The sequence below is a fragment of the Rhinolophus sinicus genome, chromosome 3 (assembly GCF_057876585.1).
Source record: "Rhinolophus sinicus isolate RSI-liver-muscle chromosome 3, RSI-T2T, whole genome shotgun sequence".
Classification (NCBI taxonomy): Eukaryota; Metazoa; Chordata; class Mammalia; order Chiroptera; family Rhinolophidae; genus Rhinolophus; species Rhinolophus sinicus.
Window position 1 is genome coordinate 5,422,241 of NC_142503.1, and position 26,872 is coordinate 5,449,112.

Consider the following 26,872-nt stretch of genomic DNA (forward strand, 5'->3'; position numbering starts at 1 on the left):
AACACTTCTCACCGGTGATTCCATTCCACTGCTGAGAGAAATTCTCTTGTAAAACAGTTAATGGGCTTCTCTGCTCATCACGACGCTCTCGGTGCTCTTGAATGAGCTGAGAGGACGGTGAGGAAGCAGGTCTGTGCTCCCAGCTTCACAACCTCACAGATCCTCCACCACCTGTCCCAGGTCCTCTGTTCACCCCATTCTTTTGCTTTCTCTTCTCAACATTTTCCCGGACTCACACGGCGACACATGCTGCTGTGTGCTCACCTTGTGTGCAAATGCAAGATGTCACAAATCAGGATGGCTTCACAAATGGGCAGCCCTTTACATTGTGATGGGACCTCACTACAGATGAGCAGTTTTGGTCAATTCTTCTTTCAACTCTGCCCCCCGGCCTCCTCAGGGTTGACATGAAACCACTGTTCCAGTCACACAGGCTCTGCCAGCCGTGCCCTCACATCGTCCTCACTATCACTGCCCCCCACCTTTGCCCAACCCTGAAAACTGTGGAGGGTGTTGATATGGTCACGGGCTATCTGTTCTCACAGATGTAGGGTCTGGTCCAGGCACATCTGTGTGGCCTTGGGCAAAGCAGTTCACCAAACTCTGTCTGCAGGATGCGGTCGTTCCAGTCTCCCAAGGCTGCTGAGAGGACGAAAGGGTTCTGTGCCAGCAGAGGACTTACATTCCTGTGTTGCTGCTGTCGTTCAGGTTGCCCCCGCCCCCCACTAAGTTTGGATCCTGCCTTTTCTGGGCATCCTTGACATTCTGGTGCTTCAATTTCATGTCCCACTTCTTTTTCCCAGCCTTTCTTTGAAATTCCAGTCCCCACTGGTCTCTCATTTCCTTGAATTTCTGTGAAGATGGTGGCTCCTGACTTTATCCCTGATTGTGTTCTTCCCAGGGTTGCTTCTTACTTAAGTCCTATGCCTGAACTGTCCTCGTTCGGGGCTGTGTCTCAGCAAAGCAAAACCACGGTGCTGGTTTTCACCCGACTCCCATGCTGCCCTGCTGTGTTGCTCTCCACACATTGGGTAAGGACGCACGCTTTAACCTTTCTTGCTTATCAAAGTCTATGTGTAGTGGGCATCATAGGCCCTCCTGGTTTCATGGGTGAATGTTAATAGCAGACGAGATGTGTGGGGACAGAGCCAAGAGTGTAGTTTCCAGGCTCTCGCCCTCACATGGAAAGGTGCTGGCTCGGGTAGTAGATGGTCATCAGCTGTGACTAGTTGGCCGTCAGCTGTTACCGGTTAGCCATTAGCCACTGATATAACTGCCGTGGCTGAGCTAGCAGGTGGCAGAGTGTGGATTGCAGATCGTGTGGCTCCTGCTTCCTGTGTCTCCAATCCAGCCACGAGCGAGACTATAGTGGTATGACTCCCCTATCTGTGGCTCTGTGGGTGTTCCTTTTTGGCCTCACCATGTCCTGCGTTCTTATGTGGGGAGAAGGACCAGGGACCCCGCGTGACACCCTGCATGACAAGATGCAATTTGATGTGGTAAATAATTCAGCTCAGGCATCAATAGCAGGTCAAATTTTAGGAACGGTCGATAAAATATACCTTAGTAAACCACTTCTCTGAGTGGCATCTGATCACAGTTGTATGCTTGTAAGTGTGTTAGATGTGCCAAATCATTGTATTTGATTATCCAATATATGCGTTATATCACTTCTTATAATATTTTTTCAGTTAGAATTATATCTTATTGTCATACTTTTTCATACTAATTCAGGAAGTCAGCCTTTAGGAAGAAACTAAAACATATAGAACTCTTGGTGAGTTTTTTTTATTTGCTATGTAAGTATGCCACTAATGCTCTTACTGGCTGAATCAGGCCAGGAGGAAATGAACTGCGTTTGAAAACTCTCAGAAATACCATTTGCATTCCTGTAAATATTTTTGAGCTTCATGCTGGTACACTGTCACTTGGAAAGTTACTTGGAAACTGGTTGATGATTGTGGGTCTTGCTTCTAAGGTTTGGAGGCAAGATAAGAGCCATAGAGGCAGAACCTTTGAGTATTCTATGCAATGACCCAAGAATTATGAAGTTTTCTAGGCTGGTGTTGGGAAGGCACACTATTTCCGTCCCTGTGTGAATGGCTCTAATGACTTCCGGGGCCTCCCATGCCATAGATATTTCCCTCACACGCACGTGCTTAGAGTTTCCTGTAGAATAATCACAGAGACCTTTGGCAGCCATTATTTTTATAAATTCACTGGATTCTGGTTCTACCTCTTGTTTTCACCATGTCAATTAGAAAAGCGTGGTTTTCTAAATCTCATTGAGAATTTCTCCTTACCCTTTCGTAGTTCTTGTCTACTTCAAAAGAATGTCACATGAATTTATAAGATAATTCTCTTAAAATAATTAAGACTGTTCAAGAGAGAGGTTTCATGTAGGTATTAAGATTTAGCATAACGCTTTCTCTTATAAATATCCAAAAATAAAAGAGATTGTAGCATAACATGGTAAGTAGATTTGTGTGCGTTAAGAATTTAAACTACTTGTTCATGAATTAAAGATTCAGGCTTAAAATAAATCATTTGCATTAAGAGAAGTTTAAGTACATGGCTTGGAGAAATAGTCAAATTCAAATATGTACTATCTCATGTTGAGTATTTAAAAAGGACACAGTTCAAATAAAGAAAATGTGCTAAGTATTCTGAGGGTAAATATTTTCATGTCATTTCAAAATCATCTTTATAATTTTCTAAAAATAGTCTGATGTCTATTAGTGTCATGCTACATGGGATAATCAAGACACCTAAAATTTCTACCGCTTACCATGGACATTTGGTCATGCATTTTAGGGGTCAGTCAGGATAACAGAGATCACACCAAGTATTTTAGATATAAAAGGTTTAACGTCGGAAATAACATCTTATACGACTTCTGAAGACCAGGCAAGTGCTGTCTATGTTTAGGGAGCTGCTGCCATCTCAGTCAGCCTGATGCGGTGAAGTGGGTGTTACTCAAACTCACCTGGAAGTGACAGACGGTCTCAGGAATCCCCAAGAGGCTCCTGTCAGCTGTGCCAGCTGGTGGCAGCGAGGGGGGACTTCTTAGGAGCTCACTGGGAGCCACAGTGAAAACCTTTCATGTGCCTGGAGACTGTCTGCAGCTGCCTCTGAGGATGATGCCTTCTCCTCTTCCATCCTCTCCCAAATCCTGTGCATGTTCTCTCGATGGCAAACTACCCTGGATCCAGGTGGGCAAGGGGAGTCTCGGCTTCAACGACAAGGGTAGTCCAAGTGGTGGCCAACAGAAGGATGCAAGCTCCCCTAACCTGCAGTGGGGTGTGAGCAGTCCTGGTGGTGTGAGGTCTGCTGGTTGGGAGGATGGAGACGATACTTTCACACCCACTCCACATTCACTTTCCTCCATATCACCTCCACTCATGTGCCACTGACAGGAACAAGTCATGTGGTCCCATCCAACTATAAGACAGGCTGCCTCTCAGTGACTATCCATCTGAAGGAAGGAGGAACAGTTACATGGGTGAAGAGTTAGCTTAACAAATAAGTAAAAGTCAATCTTTATGATGGAAAAAATTAATACTGAGTGCACTACGTAACACGAAATAATAGTTTATCAACATAAACTGTAATTAGAGTTTCTTATTATTGAATGGTTACTTCCAAAATGTTTGAAAAATGCCAGTGTTTTTCCTAGGATACAAATATTAGTGCTAAAATAATCACCAATTTTACTGTATGAAAGTATGGAACTAATACTTTCACTTTTCTCTACTGACAGCCACAGTGGTCCTGGTACTGAAGGGAAGTGTCACATTGCTGATAAAATACAATTTTTATGCAAACATAGCAAAGACTGAGTTTCACTCAGTCACACATGGTATGGTTATATAAAATTTTATAAATATTTGCATTTCATAATCTTGTTTTAACTGGAAAATGGAGTCTTGGTTTGCACTCATTATTGTGAAAAAAAATTAGAAGTTACCTGAATTTCTACTGGAAACTTTTAGTGAGCGACAAGAAAATGAACTCATTTATGTTTTCTGAAGCACCTTCTATTGAGTTCAGTCTGAAAAGAGACTTGAGGAATTTTTTTAAAGTAGGATCATGTTATACATTTTATTCACCTAAATAAATCTCATTGAATAGTCTCTGAAGGAATGAATGCAGTGAATTATTGATGTGATGTGATTACATCTCAGTCTCTATACAAGGCTCTTAAAATCAGATATTTTTATTGCCTGCACCTGACAATATCTGCCACATTAATTTTTGTGAGTAAGAGTGGAAATTACTGTCAGATGTGCCTGATCAGCCCCTTTCTTCTCAACTGAAAATACTAGTATTTCTCTGTGCAAAAAGATATCTTAATTATGCATTCCCATCACACCAATTTACTTCCCTTATACCACTGTCCCCATATGCTGTTGACGTTCTAATGAAATTCACACCATCAATAATATCCAGTCACCTACTCTATACTTAGTTCGCAATGTCACATGCATTTTTACTGCCGAAAAAAAGTTAAAAAGATAGATACCTTGTGTTTCCCCAAAGAGGCATTACTGTTTAAAGGCATGAGAAAAGTTTTACTGCTTGTCTCCAGGTCATCTGAGTTATTACCTAAATAGATCTAATCATTAGTAGCTGCCTGAATTATAGCTTCTTCAGGGATTATCTGCAATTTATTTAAAATTTGAGAACAATTAACAGAAACGCTGCACTACACTGGGCAATAATTATAGCTCTGACAAAGATATTTTGTACATCGTGTATTTCCCAACTATTTTCTTGTTCTCAAATCAGCTTAGCACAAAAGGTCTCACCTTGTGGATGTATTATCTAAAAATTGTAGGCAAAGTAGATTTCAAAGTGAATCAAACACAATAATAAAAAACACATGTCTGTATAATTTAAGGTTTTGAGAACCAGCCTAATTTAATTTCTGCCGAGCAATTTTTCCTACGTGGGGTTTTCAAGCACGAATTTGTGAAATGTTACTCATAATGAATGTCACACAGAAGGGGTACATACAGAATTTATGAAAAGTTGTGTGAGGGGCAACCTCAGCTTATATGAAATTAGGACGCACAGAGAACTTGCCACTTCATGTTTTTGTAAAGAAAACCTAGGATAAAAGGTAGTGGTAGAAATCGATTCTTCAGAAGGAGAACATGAGGTGTGTGTGTGTGTGTGTGTGTGTGTGTGAGTGTGTGTTTGTATGAGTGGGTGTGTGTGTGTATCAGTGTGTGTATAAGAGTGTTTGTGTATGAGTGTTGAGTGTGTGTGTATAAATGTGTGTATGCATGTGTGTGTATGAGTGTGTGTGTGTATGAGTGCGTGTGTGTGTGTCTGTACAGATGTTGGGAGCAGATGCATCCTGCAGCCAGCCCTCTTAGGTATGTACCATCAGGTAGAATAGGTACCCTAGTGTGCCTTCCATTGCCACTTACAGGCACAGAGGTCATGTCTCAGGATAGACTGACTTCCATCACGTTACTGCAGCAGGCCCGTTTGTATGACAACACTGTTAGTTTTGGTCATGGAACAAATACCACATTTACAAGTGAGAATGACATATTAAGTAAATAAAAATACAATTGATGTTTTAATTAAATAATTTTACTCTAAAACGTCACTGATCATATTTTCTGTCACGGGCACATATTTGAATTTGTCACTAGGCCTCCATAACAATAGAGAAGGTAAATTCCTTGTTATTTGAGATGTCTATGATTTTTCCCTAATGAACTGTGGAGAGAAATTATTATGGAATTTGCACAGTAATAATTGTCTTGTCATTTTATCTCATAGATGACTAAACATGTTGAAGATTAAATTTCATATTAATAAAGAAAATATAGATATGATTATAACAAATATTGCAAGATATTATTTTACCTATTACTTAAGCACAAGAAATTGGTATTTGTCCATCAAGGTGAATATCTTATGTTAACGCAATTACATGACATCATATAGAAAAAATAATATTGCCTTGATGAATAAGTGGAAAAATGATGTTTTTAATACCCTAAATTGTTGGTCTATATTTTACCTACATTTGATGATATTGAAAATGTCAATGAAATATCTGCTTCACTCTGTTATTATACTAAAAGATAATATGCCAACTTTCTATTCTTTGGCAGATTTTTAGATTAATGAAATAATAGCTGAGCATTTATTATAGTTTTGTATTTCTCATAGTCATAAAACAAACTAGTAAAGTTTCTTACTTCAAACCAATCAATTCAAATGATTGAGAGTCTATGGAGAGATCTAGACCAAATGAGCGGCTCCGCTTGTAAGTACTGTATGAGAATCAATACCAGTGTAATCTCTGGTCCACATGAAATCATTACAAACTAAACATGAAAAAAAGCTAATTGCAAGTGGTCGAGCTGGTCAGTGTTTAACACCTCCCCACGTGTGCCTTTTATTATCGTTCCAACCCTTTGGAATGTATTATTTTTGTGAGGCAAGTTTTGCCTACTTGAGACATTTGAAACAATTTCTCCCCAATGACTCTTATTTAAAGAGATTCTTATTCTATATTATTTGCCAAGATAGCTAAGATTTAGTTCTATTTTTAAAATCATCTTTCAAAGATCAATCTTACCATCACAACCACAAAATAAATGTATTTTAATGAATCACCATGGAGATGTTTAAATTGAAATCCAAGCATATTGGTGAATTAGTTCATTAATTTTCTATTTGTTTTCCATATCAAAAATATATTCGGAATTGTAGATTTCTCAATATTTTCTTTCTAAAGAAGCTTTATTATCTAACAATTATTTTAAATTGAATTCAGGAAGTGGTTGATTTGGAAAAATTTGTCAAGAAGAATAAAAAATTAACCAAATTTCCTACTTCCCTTATGACAGACCCAGGCTTTGTGTTCAGATGTAAATATTGCCTTTCATAAAACTTTCTTAGTCTTTCTCCCTCTCTCACTTTATTATTCAGCTTTTTAAAAATTGCTTGTGAATATTACTGCTTTGGGGCAGTTTAGTGTAATCTTCAAATTATTTAAGAATAACATATACAGAAATGATTGAAATTTGAATAAGTGGTGGGATTATTAATTTTCCTTAGTGTCTCCTTAGTGATATTTTGTACTTTAGCTATAGGTTGTCACATGATACTCCCGACATTTCCCTTTCTGCATGCCATCAAAAAGTTTACTCTTTCTTCTAACTCCCTGAATGGAAAAATGAGAGAGACCAGAGAAAGAACAGATGTAATTTGGCTCTCTAGGACTTAAAAGAAAATCTTTCTTTAGTCTCCATACTTTTGAAATTTAGGGCAATGCCATTCCACCACCTGCCTGGCTCATTTGTCTGTTTTCAAAGAACTCGCTAAGACACCCTTCCACACTCTTGAATGCTCCTCAGAACTGGAGGGTCTGTATGGGAGTGGTAACTAGGCTAGATGTTTGGGTAAGAAAATAAATATCCATAATAGAATTCTCTAATACAGTCAGTGTTTCCAAGGGATTATTAATGCAGAAGTCTCTTTCTGTATATTTTTCTCCTTAAGTAACAAAGTGCTCACTAGTGAATGACTGACTGATGCTTCTTTGAGCAGATACTCTATAGTTTCCCAAAATAATGTAGGAAAACCATCTAACTGCCAAACACATTATACAACCAATAGGCTTTGCAAAGTCATGGTAATGATGGTTCTTAGGGATACTTATTCAAGCATTTCTTCTCATGAGATTTTATGTTCAGCAAGGTAATAGCTTAGTTTGATGATTTCAGTGATTTATGGCCATATTATGCCAGTGATTTGTGAAGACTTATTTAATTAGCTTCTAGTTTTTCTCTCTCTTTCCTTTTCTGATTGAAAATATCTTTAATTCATCTTAGTCATGATCATTTTTCTTTGAATCTCTATATACAGTGTTCTGACCTTTCTATATCATTTAGGATTTACAGTCAGCTCCTAGTAACAGAAACCTGACTTCAGAGTCTGTCTCCATAAGGATTCATTCTTTCACATAAAGCGCTGTGGAAGTTGGCTGTCCAGGGCTCACAGAGCAGCTCCCCAAGTTGTCAGGGCTCTAATGTACTGGAATCTTCCGTCTGTACTGCCCCCGTTAGCATAAAGCTTCCAGCCATCAGAGCACCACACGTCCCAGGATGACGGCTACAACAGCTGCCCTCGTGCCCCATCTCATCAACATTCCTGGCAGAAAGGACCCCACCATTAGTGTGCGCCTCATGTGGACACCACCGTTAATGGGATAAAGACAAGTGTTTACAGTGAACATGAATGTAATGTTGAAAACAGATGTCACTCACTGTTTCTTAAATGAGTAATTAATTACAGATATCTTTGCAGAATGTTCAGTTTCCTAAAAAAATAATTTCATTTTATTAGAGGCCGGGAGTTTTCCAGAAACAGGTTTGGAAACCTTTCTATAAAATTGTGGTTTAGGACATCATTCCTTTGGTAATTTTAAGCCCCCTTTTTTTTCTATTTTGGGAATGTCAAACCTCATATGTTACTTTTGCCAAAAATGGTAATAAACTAAAGATGGTTTACAGATCAGATTCAAGAAGGATGATTGGCACACCATTTTGTTAGCAATCTATTGATCATATCCAGCAATAAGAAAGTACATTACCAATGATTTATATAATAATATATTTGGACCACTAATGGTTTAAATGTCAATAACCCTAGCAAACTGATTTATTCCTAAAGTTGCAAATGTATTCATAAGAGCTATTAAAATATTCATACCTATCTATATGCAGGGGATAAAGTTTATAATGATTGGACTATTAAATAGTTATAAATTGTCAACAACTCATAGAAATTAATTTTCTGTAATGGCCGTTGATTTCCCAATAAATGGTTTATGATGCATTTAGCATCTTAGTAAAATATGAAGCACTTAAAATGGATATTCTTATAGTAGAGGCAATAATGTTCTCAGTAACCACATTGTAAATTATTTATGATTTGCTAGCATTTTTCTCCCCACGTGCTTCTGCCACAAATACATAATTAGTGCATTAAATCTGCCATTAAAATAAAGTGACTAAATCACCCAAAACTATCCACTTCAGTTATTCACCCTATTTAAATATTTCTGTGCCAAACGGAAAGTTCAGTTAACACTCTGACATTCATAAAACCCATGCCAAGGTAGTTTTTTTCATGGATTATACTGAAAATAACATATTAAATTTGTGTTTCGTGTATTGTCTGAGTCTTGGATTCTTTAACGATTTTACGGTTCCTTGAGCTACCGGAAATTCACAATTGGTCTCAATATTGTCTTCAGAAATTAACTGAAAGAAATCTGGGAATTGCCTTCTCAATCCGGTTTGAGATTTGGTGCTTTGATATGTTTCTGCTATTAAAGCCATTAAATCGGAAAAATCCTACTCTTGGATGGTCTTGCCGGTAAGCGTATTCTGTTTCACTAGGTGCATTTTCAAGTGGTTGTTGTCTGAAGCGCATCATATTTGGTCGGTCAGCCGACAAGCACTGGCTTCCTATCTGACCTCAGTGAGGTTGGACATTCTCGTCTGAGCAGGGCCTTCCGCAGACTGCTCACTATCTTACAGACTCCTCCTGTGCTTGTCTGAGTCATGGTAATAAGATCCACCTCCAGGCTGATCGAAGACTTGACCTCCTGATGACTTTCCACATTTCCTGATGCCTCAAGGACAAAGTTGGATGTTCTCCCTCTCCTGAATGCCTCCATTCCACACACCCTATGAGTTCAGAAACTTCCAGCATGCCACACACAGGTCTTCTTGAATTACTCTGAAACAAGTTTATTCAAGCACACGTTACATTTGACATTACAAAGTGTATAATAAATTCATATATAAAGGGAAGCAATATATATATATATATATGTGTGTGTGTGTGTGTGTGTATATATATATATATATATATATATATATATATATATATATATATATATACAAAGTTTGAATCAACTGCATGTAAGAACCATCTTTACAAGTAGGAAATAGGATTTTATTATGGGGTCTAGGCTTAAGACCCTAATGGAGTTCTGAAAATGATTACAGTAGTTTACAAAATCAATTGTATTGCTTCTTGGTGTTCTCAGGGTGTTCATACACCATACTATTACGTGGAAACCAATACTTGTCCATGCTCTCTGTTTCTACTTCCCAAAAGCCAACAGTTTTCAGACGAGAACTATATATTCTTGTGGGAGAGAAAAGAACAGGTTTTAAGTGCTGGGCAATAACTTGTCATTTTCCCTGACTTTGTACCCAACTTTGTCTTTGGCACCTGTCACAGTGAATGAAGACATTTGGCATTAATTATACTTTCGTGACCCTTGACTACTCTTGTTCAAACAGCCCAGCACTTAAGAGAATAAAATTTCACTGAGAAAATCCATGAGATCAGCTCATTTCTCTAATGCTGTCAATTCAAGTTCTAGCTTCTTTGGGAAATTGCCAAAAGGGGGTCTTGTTGTCATTTCAGTACAAGGATGCTGGAAGACATAGCTCATGTCACAGGAAATAGAAGAAATGAAATCATGCATTTTGTTCAAACCATTTTTCCACTTTTAACATTCTCCTCCAGGAGACCTCACTCATACCTCTGTGGTTTCAACAGACCCCAGCGGAGTGTCCTGCTGTGATGTTTCATTTGGCATCTGTCTCCCACCTAAGACTCCATTTTTTTTGCAGGATGATTTATATCTGTGTGTGTGTGTGTGTGTAACCTGTTTAGCACTTAGCATAATATTTGGTATAGAAAAAGTGATCAACACATGCTTTTATGAATAAAGAAATACCATAAAGTTATTAACACAGTATATTTATATAGTACAGAGTATATTTATATAAAAATTTATATACTGTAATTGATTTGTGTAGATATTGTTTCTAACTTAATTTGGGTAAAGTTAATTCTTATTAATGTAGGCTTGGTGCAAACTTGTGCTTTAGGTTGAATACATTTACATTCAGTTCATATCGTTGAGAATCGATCATTTTGCTGTTTACAAACAGCACTGCAGCTCAGCAATTTATGCATCTATCCTACGGCGCAAGGTCTTCCAAGAGGAGATGCAGGCTGGGTACAGCTGGGTGCAGCAACCTCATTTTCTTGATATTCTTGGCTTAGTGAGAAGGATTGTTTGTCTTTTATTGTTTGCTAAATGCAAGAAAGAGTATGGAGTTCTAAAAAGTGATTTTTATATAAACTATTAAATAATGCCTCACATTGACAGCTTTATAAATATTGAACTGTTTGTGCTTCTGGAATCAACACTACTTTGTCATTAGGTGGTGTCCTTTTAACCCCTAACTGGACTCCATTGCAAAGGTTTCTCAGGATTCTTCTATTTATACTCACAAATTGCTCTGCAGTTTTAATTCCTATGATATGAATCCAGATTTGAATACTAGCTTGTATTAGTCTGGTTAAATTAGACTCTGCTGAAGTAATTAATAAACCCCCTGTCTCCATAGCTTAACCAAGAAAGGTTTTAGCTAATGGTGTTGATGCAAAGTTGCTGAGCTTTGTTCAACACGCAGCCACTCAAGGACTTTAATTCAGAGTCACTCGTCTTCATTGTTTTCTGGCCACATCAATGAGGCAGAGAGAAAGCACAAAGATCTTCCACTGGCTGAGGCCGTGCCAGCCAAATGTCACGGTTTGCAGCCCACTGGCAACAACTAGACGTGTGACTGGGCAAGAAGCGGGGTACCGAGTCTTTTGTGTGCCTGAATGCAGAACTGCAAATCGGTAAGCCACCAAAATATGGAACATGTTGCCCTATTTGAATGTTCTGGAAGGGTTGTCATAATTTATAGTGCCTACCTCCTAGGAATTCTGTGAGGGTTCAATAATTTAATATGGGTAAAGCCAATAGGGTGGACACATAGTAAGCACTAAAGCCTGCCTGCTTGTGTAATTATTGTACTAGTAGGAGTAATAATGGTGGTGGTGATAGTGGTTGAGATAGTAGCAATAGTCAAGTTTGTAGTAGTGTAGCAATATTGGTAATAGAAGCAACAATAGTAATAGTGGGGATCGGAGTAGTATGCCTAGCAGTAGCAGAGTACTACTGGTAGAAATAGTGGTAGTAATAGCAGTAGGAGGAGTAGCAGTGGGGGAGCCGTAGTAGTTGTAAGAATAGTAAGAGTGAAGGTAGTAGACGCAGTAGCAGTAGCAGCAATAGTACTAGAAGGAGCAGCAATAGTAGCAATAGTAGGAGCGGCAACAGTAGTAGTAGAGTAGAAGTAATAGTAGCAGTAGTAATAATAGTAACAGTAGCAGTAGTAATAATAGTAATAGTAGCAGTAGTAATAGTAGCAGTAGCAATAATAGTAATAGTAGCAGTAGTAATAGTAGCAGCAGTAATAATAGTAATAGTAGCAGTAGTAATAGTAGCAGTAGTAATAATAGTAATAGTAGCAGTAGTGATAGTAGCAGTAGTAATAGTAGCAGTAGTAATAGTTAATAGTAGCAGTAATGGTAGTAGCAGTAGTAGTAATAGTAATAGTAGCAGTAGTAATAATAGTAATAGTAGCAGTAGTAATAGTAATAGTAGCAGTAGTGGCAGTAGTAGTAACAGTAATAGTAGCAGTAGTGGCAGTAGCAGCAGTAGTAATGGTAATTAGTAGTAGCAGTAATAGTAGAAGTGCCGGCTCCCTCATTGCTTGGCCAATTTGTATATAAATATATACATATATACACCTTTTTAGCACTTAGATTTTATGTTCCATTTTCATTTGCTTATTGCTCTATTCATAATTCCATTGAACATTTAGTAGACCACCATCATTTTCATCTTCATTTATTTTTTTAAAAATGCTGAAATGTGTATTCTACTGCAATTGCACCTTATATGCACACACGACTGTTTTCATCTCCACTGAGGTGGTCCAATAAAGTCTCCTCAGAGGTGCTTCAGGTCAGTCTCCCCTGAGGTAGCTCAATTCGTGGACACTGGAACTAGATTTTCCGGGCTTTGGTCCTGCCTCCAGTACTCCTGAGTTTTCTCTGCTTCCTCAGCCTCAGTATGTGAATCACAGTAGTGCTCACTTTGGAGGGGTGTTTTAAGGGTTAAAGGCAGGGATCTACATCAGGTGCATAGGACAGTTACAAAGATGGAACAGTTGCTCACTAAGAGTTAGTTCTTATTGTTACTTGTGTGGGGTCCTGGGCTATTTATTTGCATCTGCTGTCGTTTTCTCTTAATCAGATTTGTCAAAGATTTCTGTGCCTTTGACCTAATTGATTGCTTTTCATTTCTGGCTGTTGTATTTCGTAATCTATTTTCGTCTGCTTTCTTTGGCATTTTAAATTGCTTTTGCCAAGGTCCTTCAGTTGTGTAATTGGTGAATTTATGTTTTTGCCAGACAGGCATTTACAGTTATACTTTTTTAACCTAATGGTTTGATTTGCATTTCTTTCAGGACTAAGAACGTGCAGTATTTTTTCATGTCCTTATTGGCCATTCATATATCTTCTTTGTAATGTGTCTGTTCAAATCATTTCCTTATGTTTATTGGATTTTCTTATTATTGAACAGTAAAAGTTTTTACTATGTATATTACATATATTTATATATAATTTAGGTATACGAGATGCTGAAAATATTTTTCTCCTCATTTATGGCTTGTCTTCTCATTTTCTTTATGGTATATTTAGAAGTGTACACATTTCATTTACATTTCTTTTACCATTTGTAACTTTTCTATTCTAAGAACTTTTTCCTGTCCCAAGGTCACAAAGATTTTCTTTTACATTTTCTTCAAGGAGTCTTATAATTTTAGGTTTCACATGTGGATGTCAGACCTATTTAAAGTAAATGTTGGGAAGAGATAACTTCTATTCCCCATCCCCACCATATACAGGCTAACCCCATTGTTTGAAATGGTTATACCATTTATTGAAAAAAATATATTTTTTCTACCATTTGTTTTATTTTAATCCCACCAGTTTGATGTATCTTTTTTGCTTCTTCTTTTAATTTCATTTGGATTAACTCATTAATTACCTTTACTTACTTTTTAGTTGTATGTTCTTTTACTGTACATACCTCCAGGAGTTGCTTTAGAGATCACAACATGCTTCAGTGAATTATTTTGTCCTCCAATAAATTATTTTTTCTTCATCTTCCTATACAATACTAGTACATGAGCACACTTTGACTTCATTTAAGTTAATACCTTTTGAATATTTAATGTTATTGTGCTTGCCTATTTTATATTTACATATTACATATGTGTGTGTGTGTGTGTGTGTGTGTGTGTATCACATGGCATCATTTGTTTTCTAATGTCAATATTCACTTATGTTTACCAACAGATTTATTTTTCCTGTTGTTCTTGATTCTATTCTTATTTCTTTTTGCCATCATGAATTATTTTATTCTTGCAAGAAAACCACTTTTAACATTTCTTTTAGTGATTAGCTCCAGGTGATAATTCTGTTTTTAATTGTTTTGTCCTTGTTTATTTTACCTACATATTTGTAGGGGATTTTTACTTGGTATGGAATTTTAGATTGGAAATTATTTTCTTTCAGGCTTTTAATGATGTCATTTTATTTTCCTCTGGCTTCCACTGTGTCTGCTGACAAGACTGGCTGGCAGTCTCCTTCTTGCTCCTTTGAAGTTTATGTGTACTTTTATATCTGGCTGCTTTTCACATTACCCCTTTTTCTTCCATATTTTCAGAATTTTTATTATGACTGTCTAGATGTGGTCATTTTGTATTTAAGCTGTTTGATTTCACTAAACTTTTAAAATCTGTATAACGATTTCTTCACTGAATTTAGGAGAGTTTAGATTTTGCTCTGTCTCTGTTCTCTTTTCTTCTGGGATTCTAAGTGGAGGTAACTCAGATCTTCTGATTCCACCCCTCATTTTGAAGCTCTCGATGTTCTCTTACTCCAGAGAAGGTTCACCATATCCTGTAGACAGCTGGAGGGGGGCGAATCCTTTTACTGAGTATAGGTCTCAGCTGACTCAACTCGAGTTGAAATTTTGACACCTTTGCCTACCCTTAGTGCAGCCTGCTGCTACTGCCCAGCTCTTCAATTGTCAAGTTAGAGTCTACAGCGTTGCCAGCGTTCCAAATACATATTAGGTTCTCAGTGCCACTTCTTATCTCCTTTAAATTGGAAATCTACCGAAAGCTACACTCTCATGTTCAGCTCTTGTCTACTTAGTTCCTCGTGCACTTCACCTGGACATTTTAAGAATTTTGCAAATGCCTAGAGGGACATACAACAATATGCGAGCTCCCTTCTCAACACTTCTTTTTTCTCCAGGATTTGGCCTTTCGAACATGAATTGTCTATCATTTTGGCTCTAGTCATGCCTTTAGTATTAAATCCTAGAAGAGCAGTCATTGGGCAAAAAGTCTTAACATTAATAAAATTTTTGACCCGTTGTAAAATTGTCTCTCAGAAAGATTGGCTCAATTCAGTTTCTCACCAAAGTGTATGGTATAAACTATACCTACTTGTCAAGGGATTATGTTCTATAGTCTCCTGCATCAATATACGCAATAAATGAAGACAAATAAAATTGAACGAGTGGTTTTATCTAGAAGAAAATTCTTCCATAAATAAGAAGGCAAATGTAGTGGCAGAGAATTCTTTTTAGCTTAATAAGAAAAGATAAACTAATGGCTCTTCCTTGATGAATTTCAAGCATCGTATAGAGATCGCTGTACATTGAACATTAGATAGTATATCAAACACTAATGTTGCAGAGAATTTATCATTTCACTCATGTTACTTGACTGTGAGGAGAGAGAAATCTTTGCTTTGCCTTCTATCAATTTGTGTATGTATTTTTTTTAATCAAGGCATAAATAATAGGTTATATGTTTTAATACCCTCTCAATGATTTGAAGTTTGAGATTCTACCACGTCTCTTCCCATTACATGTAACATCTACTAGTGCATTATGGGGACTTAATAGAAGTGTGTTGAATGGATATTTCTTGAAGAATGTGGACGTGGCACCATCAGCAAAACCTTTAACCTAAAGCATGTCATCAGAATTATGTTTTTCTAAAAGCCTTTGATGAGTGGCTAATGGATTCTTCTCTGTTGGTCAAAAAAACTAGATCAGTGCATCCAAGACACAGAGAGACCCAGACTAGTCAACACAGGTCAAAACTGATTAAAGAGTCATACAATTAATTATCTCAGTTATCTTGTTCATCCTACTTTCTGATACTTCTAAAGTTCAGAATCTTCTCTTACTAGTGCACCTAGGATCCAAGTAAGAAGGAATTGTAATTTCCACACTGTTAAATCTAACACTTAAAAAGAAACACACAATTGTTCATGATCCATACCCTAGGGCTCCCAGGGTCTATAAAGTGTGGATGGATGTGAGCCTAGAACCAGTCATGGCTCAGGCAAATGAGAGGACAGGGCCCAGACTGCACACACTCTGCAGTGCAGCAGCGAAGTGTGAAGAATTATTTACAACTGCTTCACTCACATCTCTTTGTCAAGATTCTCTTTGTTCCATAACAAAGGCCTCTTGGCCCTGTTTGCCCTGCTGGATTCAATATGTCTACAGAGCTTCAGGCACGGACTCTGAAATGTTCTCTCCAAGCACATGCTTTACAGAGCAAAGGAGATGGAGCCCAAAGCATGAATGAGACTATTCATCCACACGTCATTCCTTAAACTTAAATTCTAGTCTGTAATAATTCTTGGCATAGTCATGACTTCATAAGACCTCGACTTCACTTATTTTATTATATTAAATATCCCCTCAAATTCTCAACAACTTAATGTCCTAAGAGATAAAGATTCTTCCAAAATACAGGTATTTTGAAGAATTAAGGTAAACAATGGCAGACCTTAAGGGAAAATCCCTTCCCAATAACTATCTCCTTAGTGTTGGGGGATGGCTGTTTCTGTCTCAATGATTTGGTGACTATTTACTCCTCTGCTAAACCCAGTACAAATATAGTTCTCATATGTTTGCATCACAACAGATTTGAAAATAACATGGTTGGACCAGTTACATGTATTATTAATTATTGAAAATATGTTACTGAACCTGTTAAATGCATAGCTACACGCCATCGACAGTGTATGGAACAGAGAGAAGTAAAAGGAATCTGCATATTGTAGTGTATAGTAAACATTGTTACCGAAAATATTATGTTAATGTATTCTCTGAGAAACTGAGAATACCTGTGCAAATAACTGAAATTATTTGAGTAAATACATTCTTTTGTTAATTTCAGTTATGCACAATGTATTCACTTTAGTATATAAAGTTTATTCATTTAATTCCTTTTCTGAACCACTTGAGAATACATATTTAATATCATGTCCTTTCCCCTGACTACTTAAGTATTTTATAAGAACAAAATGTTCTCATACATACCACAGGATGGTTATCAACTTCAAAAAAACATCTTATTGACATGACACTTTCACCTAATCTGCACTGCGTATTCTAATACCTTCATTTGCCCCAATGGTACCATTTTTAGTATTCTGTGGTACAGACCTAGTCTAGGATTATTTATTGCTTTTGTCATTTCTCTTTCGTCTCCTAGCTTAGTTATTCAGAGTGTCATTATCTATTGAATAGTATTTTGAATACAGCCCAGGAATTTTATAAATTTTCCTCAATTTGAGTTTGTCGGATACGTCCTTATGACCTGACTAGCGGGATCAGACATGATGATATGCTCACAAGATGAAGTCCTTCCCTCCCCCTGGTGATCTGAATGTTAACCATCTGGTTGAGATTCTGTTTTCTCCATCTATATTTGCTGTGTCTTCCCTTTCAACTTCCACAGTGAGAACCCTGGCTTCGGATAACATTACCACATGTAATCATATGCTCGGTTCTACAATACGCACAAAGTAATTTCAGAATCACTGTACCCATACAAGCACAAAAAGCAAACATAGTAGCAAGAGGCAAGATTTGCTTGTATGCAATTCGGTTGATGAGAAATCTTGGTTACTGTTATGTTGGGTCATATTTTAAAGGAATTCTGATAATTTTCCCTAATGGAAAACTGCCTATACAAGCATTTATGATAGTGATTCTATACACTAATTTTCTTTATTGCTCATTTTTATTACTTATTTTTAGAGTATTTCATCTCATTGCACTGTCCGTATCTTTGTAAGCTGATGAATCAGTGGCTACTTGTGTTTAGCAAACCACTTAAGAATCACTCAAAACGAGAACAATCATCTATTTGGCTTATGATCCTTTGGGTGAACAATTCAGACAGGCTCAGTCTGGTGGTTTTGATGGTCACTGGCCGAGCTCACACACCTGTGTATAGCTGGACAGGAGGCAGGGTACTGGCTGGGCCAGAGTATCTTATCTGTGTGCTTGACAAATGTCTGGCTGTTGGTCAGGGCAGTCAGGTGTGACTGGCGCGTGTGTTTTATCAGCCGGGCTGTTGACATGAAAGTGTCAGTTTCCAAGGGAGTGAGCAGAGTGTACAAGACCTCTTGGGGCCTGGGCCTGGAATTGACTTGCCTTCATTCTACCACATTCCATTAGCCAAAGCAGATTTAAGGGGTGGAGAAGTACGCGCTCCCCCTTGATGAAACAGATGGACTGTTACATGTAAAGGGCATGGATACAAACAGAAGTGAAGAGTTGTGGCTGATTTTGGAATCTGCCACAGGTTCCTTACTTAATGTTTTTGGGAAAGGATATGGCTTTAAATGTTTAAACATAAAAAACAAAAGAGGACATCTTGTATATTAATGTAAATGCTTTGGTGATTATGAAAATGGATATGAAAATCCACATGTGGCTGTATGTTTTTCTTTGTCATCTGTCTTCTCAGTCAGGTAACACAAGTATCAACATGGCTCATATCTCTAGTAGGACATACTTGAGGGGTGAAGGTGCTAGAAAAACATCTAAATTTCACTTCTGATGTTGTCTATATATAAATGATCAAAAGGAAAAGGTCCTTATTTTATCTGTGTAAATATTTAAAGTTAAACCACCTTTTAGTGGTAATTGCATGAGATATTATAAGCTTCTTTTCACTGAAGAGTGTCTTCTATTTTGTTTCTCTGTAATGTCCTACACTTTGTTATTTTTTAATTAAATTTATTGGGATGACAATGGTTAGTAAAATGTCCTACACTTTTTGTTGGTCTCTCTCTCTCTCTCTCTCTCTCTCTCTCTCTCTCTCTCTCTTTTCTTTTTTTAAAGCAGCCAATAGATAAAACAAATAATGCCAAACGCTGAGAGGGGGGCAGAATTTTTCAGGTGCCCATTTCACATATTTGTCTCAGTAGCTGGGGAACTGCGGAGCACTCTTTTTTCCAGCTTTATTGAGAATAATTGACATATGTGTGTAACATTGTGTAAGTTTAAAATATACAAGGTGATATTTAGATAGATAGATAGATAGATAGATAGATAGATAGATAGATAGATAGACAGACAGATAGATGATAGATTACAGAATATGATATTATGGACCGTGATTGATATACAGAAAGTCCCTAATTTAGTATGGTTCAACTAACAATGGGAGAAAAGAGATGGGTCTTCAATGTAGAAAACTTCCAAATAAAGTATGTTGGTCCTCTGCCCTCATTGAGGTGGAGTACAACTCGTTAGATGTGGGCTTTGTGTGGTGACATCCTTCCAAAGAATACATTCTAGAAAGAGGAGATACAAGAGTAACTACAGTAGAGAAATCTGATGGACTCTGTCTCAGCGCGTTGAATAAGGTCACCATCGACAGCCGTGTTTATACACCCTTGATATGATGTGACGAGAATGACACTGACCTCTGTGGTCTTGGTCCCAGAATTCCATAACCCCTGTCTAACCTCGAGGAAAGTGTCAAACAAACACAAACTGAAGGATTTCTACAAATTACATGACCAGTACGCCTCAAAACTGTCAACTTCATCAAAAAACAAAGCAAGTCTGTGAACCTGTCCCAGCCGAGAAACCTAAGGAGTTGTGATGACTAAGCGTGGTGTCCGGGATGGGCTCCCGGAACAGAAAAAGACATCAAACTAAAAACGAAGGAAAATAAAAACCGTGAAATATTTGCATGGAATAACTTTAGTTAAGAATAATCTATTAATGCTGGTTCTTTCGTTGTGATGAATTAACATGACGTGCTAGCAATATGCAAAACTGGGTTGAGGTATGCACAAACCCTCTATACTATCTTTGCAACATTCCGTTTGTCTAAAACTATCCTAAATTTTAAAAAACTGTATTATAAAAAAGCAAAAGCTTATTTTACAATAGTTGAGTGTGTTAAATGCCCGTTAATTTATTTGGCGTGTCACATAATCTGTTGCTTTAAATAAGTAGTTCCCAATCTCTAATCTGTGTGAGTCACTAAAGTCTTTGTTAAAATCTTAGAGTTCAGAGCCTTGCTGTGAGCCTGGGACGGAGCTGAGTGGGGGAGAGCGTTAGAGGGAAGCTGGCAAGAAAGTCAAATGTTGCCGCCACTGTGGGAAACAGTGTGGAGGTTCCTAAAAATTTTTTAAATGGAACTGCTACATGATCCAGCAGTCCCGCTTCTGGGTAAACATGTAAAAGAATTGAAATCAGGATCTCAAGGAGATACCTTCACTTCATGATCACCGAAGCATGGTTCTCAACAGCCAAAGCTCTGGGAAATGTTGCTGTCACATTAACTCAACACATCAGAACCTGTACTCACAAGTCTGTGACTAAACCATTTCCCAGACCAACCTCCTGTTGACTATCAACTTCCTACCTGAACACTTCCCACGTTTGTTCTCTCTCTCTCTCTCTCTCTCTCTCTCTCTCTCTCTCTCTCTCTCTCTCTCTCCTGCTTTGGAATTCTGTTGGAGCAGCTGTGACCTCAGAACACAGGATACTATAAAAGGGGAAGAGTAGCCCCAGGTTAGAACTGGTCTACATCTGACTGGCCAGGATTGGCAACAAATTCACTAGAAGGTGAACAACCTTGCATGTCCTGCAGGAGCAATTTTGGCAGCTGTAGAGCACGCAGGAAGGAAACCACTCTGGTACCAAAAGAAAAGGGGCCCTTTGCATGCACTGTCCCTCCAGCACCACCCCCTGACACCGTTTAACATCCCCTCAGCTGGAAAAGGAGAAATACCTAGTGAATGCGGCCAGCTCCTTTAACACAGAGAAGACAGTGGGGGTATGTTTGGAGTGGAGCCGCAATAAATTGCTGACTGGCACAGCTGATTTCCTGGTGTGGTCATTGGTGTGTCTTGTAGACTCATGCTTTCATGTTATGTTTTCTGTCTTGCAGAGTGCTTAAAGCTGACCAGTGGTGATACACCTCAGCACTAGAAGATTGAGGTCTGGCTCACCAGGAAGGCACTTACAATGTGACAAATGGACTGGTGATTTAGGAGAGAAAGGGTGCAGTAGGCACCTGGAAACAAGAAGACATCGGTCAAAGCAGTGAACTTGCTCAGTTCAGTAAGTGCTAGACGATGGGGGACCGGGAAGGTGCGGAGAATGAGCATCTTAGTTTGTATGAAAGGAATCATGCATTAAAGAACAGATTTTTTAAGAACAAGGAATAAAAATATGTTATAAAATCAACACATTTATAAGTAAGAAACTGATCACAATGAGTAAATTTTTGTGTTGCACTGGGGAGCTCATTATTCTAAGGTGAATCTCTCTCTCTCTCTCTCTCTCTCTCTCTCTCTCTCTCTCTTTCTCTCTCTCTCTGAAAGTGTCTCTCAGAAAATAACGTCATAATTATTTTTACAAATTCAAAATTGTAACACTCTACTTTCATAAAACTAGGTGATTATGAAACTGGTTGTCCCAATATACTGAAAAGCACCTCTGTGCGGTTACAGTGGAACCCGTGTCGTTCTTCACTGATAATGCCACACCATTATCTTTGTAAAGTTATTGTCCCCTGCCTAGAGAGGACGGGATGAGAGATGGCTTTCACTTCACTGGGCAGAATCAATAGCCACATTTGTTGAGATAAATTCACCACATAAGCCAGCAATTCTTTATCCAAATAGGAGCCTGGGCTGGAATCCTCTGAAAATGTCCTGAAAGATGGTAAGAGTTGCCATAATCTATGTAGTGAGTTGGACTTTTTCCACTACTCCATAGAAGGCTGTCTCCTAAAAAGGATTCAAGGATTTTTGTTTGTTTGCTTTTGTTCTTGTTGTTGTTTTTAACCTTAGAATGTTTCACTGTGGACTAAACAAGGGCCAGAGTAGAAGTGAAGGGAGAAGCAGGGAAGGATTTCTGGAGGGCAAGGGAAGGGAATTGACTGCATTGGTGCTGGGACCAGCGCAGCCACTCATTTGGCCACTCAGTGGCTTAATTTGGGCCATTAGTTATTTGAGGACAACAGGAAACTCTTCATTTCATTCATTGCATTTCTTGTTAGATACTACTAGTTCTTAGTGATAGAAACAAATCAAGCAAAATTAGTTATTTGGTTTAAAATAGGTAAAATATACTATAAAATTCTCTTCTCAGAATGATCCAAAAGAATGGTTTATTTCCACATTTAGTTGGGGAAAAAGCCAGCAGACTTCATAAAGACATAATGATGCATGAAAGATTCTGGATGATTACAGACCTCCCTACTGGTTTTATCCAGGTGGTGGAAGCTCAATAAATGCCAACCGATTGGCAGAGCCTGTGGACTGAGACATTGGCCTGGACAGCAAATTCCACAGGTAACATTTTCTTTTTGCTACGTGATTCCTCCACACTCCAGTTCCTGAGTTCTGAGGAAGCTCTCAAAGGAGATGTCAGCGTCCTCTGGAGGATTATTGACATTTCTAATACAGTGTGGGTTAAAAGGTCCTCAAAGAAAAATGGCGTGTAATAATCTGGGCCCCAGGCGGCCCCCAAAGGGGATGCAGGCCACAGTGAGTTATTTGAAGGATGTAAGGCAAATACCACCCTGTCAGTCATGACAATAATGACGAGCTCTGTAGGAAGATGAGTTGTGGGAGAATAAATCATAAATAGTTGTTCAGGTGTCAGTCAGGAAACGAGCTGTTATTTTGTCCAAAGTGAAGCAGTTGGGGACAGCAGGGCAGAATATTGCATATTTGGAAGCTTCTGTGAGCTCTGGGCACCATGCTAACCAGGCCAGGATGGGGGTGACACTCATTGTCAAGTTTGAAGGCATCACAACAGGTTTCCCTTCTGAACTCAGAACATGGAGGCTAAGAGGGATACGTGGATAATTCATTTCATGAACTGCACGCATCACACTCCTGAGAATGCCCAGACTTCTGGAGCCTGGGGGGCAGGCCCAGGGTCACAGGGGGCCTGATGGAGACCTGATGCAGCAGCATCTCTTCCACTTTCGCTGCGGGAAACTTGGCTGCACCTCATTTTGACTCTGTCTAGAACAGAATGATCAGAATCTTTGTCAGTTGTCTCTGGGAAGCAAACATTAAGGGAATGTTTTAAAATAAAACAACTTCAGATAACTCATTCAGAGAATGTGCATTATTTGCCATTATGGGATGATGTTTTTGAAATTCTGAATGCTTTCATCATCCACCTATCCTGTCATCTTAGTAATGAAAGGATCTGGGTGGCGGTGGGCTGAGTGGTCCCTTTAATTAATTCTTTGATCCTTAGTTTTCAGTGGGAATTCTTACAGAAAAAACAAACAAACAAACAAAAAAGCTTGAACTCCTTTCTCTAGAGCTTCTCACGCTATGGCAACAGTTTTGCATCAAGTTCCGATGTGTGGGTTTCCACCCCATACCAGGCATTGCCCAGCACCACACGGTTGTCCTACGATTCAACTCAATTCAACTCTACTCTGAAACAATCTACCTGGAGACTGCGTCAGATCCCACAGAGTAAGTACGAGTTGTGTCCTAACTCTCTGCCCCAGCTTCAAACCCCAGTGGCCAGATTATCTCCTGCTTTTGGCTGACCGGCTACAGGTTGTAGTAGGTTCCAACAACCTCCTCCTTGGGTTTGACTAATTTGCTATATCAGCTCAGAGATGAAGCAATAAGAACTCATCCCTCTGTTAAGCATAGTGTCCTACAAATGGGGTGTGGAAATACCACTTTCTATGACTTCAAGGGTCACTTTCTTTGATGTGACTTTTAAATCAAATGTCAGTTCCCATTGGAAATGAGGAAACAAAGCATTCTGTGGGATTTGAATGTTCTCAGCTGGAGCGCCTCATACCTGAGGTCTGATCTCTGTGGGTCTCCTACAGGGAGGTGCCGCGCGGCCTCGGCAGGTTCTGGAGCTGGGTCGGGAAGGAAACAATGACGACCGGCAGTTCTCCTCCTCAGGCCCCGTGGAGTCCATATGGCCCTGACGTCATCATTCAGACAGTGGCTGCCCCTTGTCCTTCCTGGAGACTCCATATGTGGTTTGGGACAGCAGGAAGTGACATATTAAGATATTGTGAGGTTCAGCCAGAGCTTTGCTTCCACACATTGAATTGAATCAGAAGTCACCCTCCTGTATCCAGCATATGAAGTTGTCTTGAATAGATTCAAGTACGTCATTTCTGCAAAAGTTTGCTGTAAGTAAGTTGTGAACTTCATGTGTTTTTTTGTTTGTTTGTTTTTGTTTCCTGATCTGTAAGTAAAAGAGTTGTGTTAGAGATGCGGTGGGGTGCAGGGGCTCTTTCTTCGCCTGTGAGGCTCCCGGTGGTGAGCACATACAGGGCCGGGAAGTGATTGTCGGCTGTGGGAGTATAGTCTGTGCTGCTATTAAATCACGTTCATGCTATTGCTTTAGGGGCTTCCAAAAGTCCTTTCATGCATTTTCTACACATCCCTTTCCCATAAGCACAGTCTGTTTTCCCTATGAAATGATTATCTAGGTCGCTAATGCTTGGGAAATTTTAAATACGAAGAAAGCTTCCCTATTCGCCATTGTTCCCATTTTATTTTCTGTTTAAACAATTGTTCTGTGAAGCAATAGAAAAGAAGCTTGTTCACTTAAGAAGAGGAGAGCGGGGAGGTAGGAGAGGTTAAAGGGGAGCAAAAACGTGGTGATGGAAGGAGATTTGACTTTGGATGGTGAACACACGATGCAATATATAGATGATGGATTATAGAACTGTACACTTGAAACCTATATAATATTACTAACCAATGTCACCCCAATAAATTTAATTTAAAAAAGATAGTAATTGAGATGATATATAGAGACAGAAGAAATAAAAGATTATAAACCAAAATATTAAAAGACTTATTGCTAGATGGTGGAGTTATTGATGACATTATTTTCATTTTTGTATTTATGCTTACATGTGTTATACAAATATTATACAGGCAATAATGTTGATACTTTTGTAAAAAGAAAAGAGAATAATGAAGTGACCCCGGCCTAGTCCGTCTGTCACTGTCAGGGTGGAGGTGGAGGGAAAAGAAGTGGCAACAGTGGCTGGAAGATATTTTCATTCCAAAGACTCCATTAGCGAGTCTGAGGCTCTTGCTCAGAAACCATGTGGAGGACAGATGCCACGCTAGGTAATGTGTTGGTTTGTTTCTGTGACGCCCTTTGTTTAACCTGGAAATGGCGCAAGCCGCAGTGTTTCCTGCAGAACATTCAAATCAGAGGGCTGTGAAGCAGAGTTATCATTGATTTTCACTCCCATCATCTCGGACACTGAACGTCTGCTCAGGAGCTTGTGGGTCCCCTCAGGCCCTCAGAGCTTCCCCAGTGGGTGCAGGCCTGCATCTCCCCGGACACAGGAGGCCCTGGCTTTTCTTCTGCAGCAGGGCCTCAGCCTGACCGTCAGCCTGACGGCTCAGAAAGAGAGAGAAAATACAATGAAACGCCACAAGATCTAACTGCTTGCTGAGGCTCCTAAGATGTGCATTCCACAGCTTCTGTTGAGAACATGAATGGGGAGTTGATACTCAATGATTTGTCTTTTTATGGGACTGACATGTTATCTGTGTTAATCTGCAGTAGTTGAATAACCAGAGGCTTCACACCAGCATGAATAATAAATCACGTATGATGAAAACCCATTAAAAACATCCAAATAGTCTGCCAACTGCCACTCCCAATCACTGAAAGCCATCAAAAGATAACCCCAAAAAGGGGTATTTTTGAGATCTTCAGCTAAAATTCCCCATTAAAAGAAGAAACTTTCACATCCTGATTGGAATTAGAAATCTTAGAAACTCAACCTGAATACGAAGGCATGAAGGGCAGACTGTGCTTATTCTCACCAGGCCCAAGGGGAGGTGGGGGAAAGGAGGTGGCCGTCAAGCTGGCCCTGTCCACCAAGGCGCCACATACTGCCCCCTCCAGTGCTGGGTCTTCTCCCAGAAGCCCTTCCAGGCACACGCCACATCCTTCCAGAGGGGCCTTGAGAGGAAGTTCATTGCTCTCATGTCTCTCAATTGCAGAGAAAAACGCAGATCGCATGGTGCTGGGTTGGTGCTCGTCACCTAGCATGGCGTTCCTCACTCGTAATATAACAGAAGCAATACCACACTCTGTAGCTGAGTGTGTGCAATGACTAGGAAAGAGGCAATTGCATAATAACCATGCATGGACTCCAGTCTCACATAAGATAAGCCTGCACCACTGGGACCCACCCAAAGACCACAGGAGGGCCGGATGCAATGTCACAGCTAACTGGGCCATGGAGCTTGTGCCCACCTCCAAGCTCCCAATGAGTGCCCGGGCCTGCTCAATGGATGTGAACAATTCAAAAGGGTTTTACCTTGGTTTCTGCTAGACTTGCTGGTTTCATCAATCTAGGGCCACATTTTCTGGTATAGTCTCAGGCTGGGAGTTTTGACCCATGTAGGTAATGTTTATTCAGACCCCACGCACCTGTGTGGCAAGGACTCCATATATAGTTTCCCATAATTCAACAACGATGTATTGAGCACATAGCGTGAGGCACGGCTCTAGGTGCTG

At 39.1% G+C, this 26,872-nt stretch overlaps 1 long non-coding RNA gene across 1 annotated transcript; it reads left to right on the forward strand.

Moving 5' to 3' along the window:
* On the forward strand, positions 1-25,130 carry LOC141570440 (uncharacterized). Its single transcript, XR_012494444.2, has 5 exons — positions 1-1,031; positions 21,261-21,433; positions 22,593-22,671; positions 23,661-23,820; positions 24,192-25,130. It is a non-coding gene; the product is annotated as an uncharacterized LOC141570440 (long non-coding RNA).
* The last annotated feature ends 1,742 nt before the right edge of the window (positions 25,131-26,872 follow it).